A 2,103-nucleotide genomic window follows, 5' to 3' on the forward strand; every position below is an offset into this window, starting at 1 on the left:
GTAAGTTTAAAATTACAAAAATACCCTTATATATATATAGAGAGAGAGAGAGTGAGAGAGAGAGAGAGAGAGAGATACATACACGTCGAAACCCTACCCCCAACCCCAAATCACACTTTCTGCGCCGCTCTTCTCACTTTTCTCTCTATCGCCTCTCCCTCACTCAATCTTCTCCAGCACTTGTCACCTCCTCCTTTAGTACTTCTTCCAGTCTTCCTTCTTACTTTGTCGCCGGCCTCCTCCTTCTGGTCCTTCACGTCCTCATAGCTTCACGCCGCCTTTTCTTCTGCTTCGCGATGCCTCTGTCTCTGTTTTGCAACGCCTCTGCCTCTGCCTCTGCTTCACAACGAAGCCTCAGATCTGCGTCGTCGTTGATGGCAACTCTACTTCAGCAACACCTCTGCTCCATGCCACTTCTGTTCCACAAGGACTCTGCATCGCCTCTGCTCAACAACGCCGACAACGACTCTTCAATAAGATGGATGTTTTGATTTTCTATTAACTGAGATTTGAGAATATATATGTTTTGATTTTTATTTGATGAAATTGCTATGAAATTGAGATTAAATTTTGAATTCTGTCGATGTGAAATTGGATTTAGGTTTAAGGTTTGATTCTGTTAATTGATAAATTTGGGTATTGAGTTAGAGTTTTTTGCTATGAAACTAAATTTAGGGTTTGAATTCATACTGTAAAATTGAAATATTAGATTATAATACTGAGTTATTGATATATATTGTTTACTGAATTTTTGTTCATTTTTATTTCTGATTCAGTATTCACTGGATTTTTGTTCACTGGATTTTTGTTTTTTTTTTCCTTATTCGTTTCTTCCAAACCCGTGGATATCCGTGGGTATCCGAACATCCGGAGGGTACGGGGTCCCCGTTACCCGTCACGGGGACGGGGCGGGGACGGGGAGGGTTTTTGGAGGCGGGGGACAGGGGGCGGGGGGCATGTCCCCGCCCGGCCGCCCCCATGGGGACCCGTTGCCATCCCTACGCAAAATAATCTTAGGTACGATTTTAATTTTCGACCATAACTATAGAGACTAAAATCATACTTAATTATAGTGACCTTTTATATATATATATATATAAAAGAATGGTAATCTTGTTAGGAGTTTTATCATTTTAGAGATAAGAGACAAAATAGTAATCTTGTCATGTTCAGCTTTTATTGCTTTATTCTAAAAAGATTTGGCTAATTAATTAAGAGTCTATTTAAACAAGTTTGTAAGATTGTTTATACACTTTTTGATGAATAAAATTCTTAGTTGTTTTATGCACGTTTTTCTATATGTAATAAATCGAAGCGAGTGATTTGGTTTACTTGTTGCATAAAAAAATTGAATGATCCATTTTAAAGTAATTCTTGGTATAACTCTTTCAATTTTACTCTTTGATCTAGATTGTTAAGTATAGGTTCTTCGAAAGTCTAATAAAAAAAAAACTCTTTCAGTGACCTAGATTACTAAAGACAAATTCCTCAGAGTTCTAATAGGAAAAATATTTGTATATCCTTTTAATTTTTGTCGTCTCTTTTGTGTTATTCGTTCTTTTTTTATCACTGTGTCTTTTCTATTCATCAGAACTGTACATTAGCTCGCTAAAAAACTGCTGATGTCTTCTTCTTCTTCTCTAACTTTGACTATGTTTCTTTCTTTTTTTCACTCTTGCCTGAAAAATTCTCTCTCCCTCTCCTCTATTTTCTCTCAACGATAGCACTAAAATGTGGTGACAGTGATGCTAGATGTGGTGATGAAGAAAAAATAATGACAATATGAGATATGATAGAAAAAATATAATATTGTGCATGTGATGTTTGATAGCAAAAGAAGAAATGAGGATAAATTTGAGATTAAGGATATTTTAAATATAAATCAAACCTCTTAACCTCATGGATGATTTTAATGTAAAAAAGAATTAGAGATGATTTTAATTTTGACTCAAACTATAAAAACCAAAACAAGAATTTTTTCTATTTATAAATAAATTTGACATTTTTATATTTCACTTTTTATTTTTTTAACTGATTTAGATGTTATTATGAATTAAAAATAAAATTTTAAACAAATTAACTAATATTTAATTGAATTAGTTA

This window comes from Arachis ipaensis, chromosome B07 (assembly GCF_000816755.2).
Source record: "Arachis ipaensis cultivar K30076 chromosome B07, Araip1.1, whole genome shotgun sequence".
NCBI classification, from domain to species: Eukaryota; Viridiplantae; Streptophyta; class Magnoliopsida; order Fabales; family Fabaceae; genus Arachis; species Arachis ipaensis.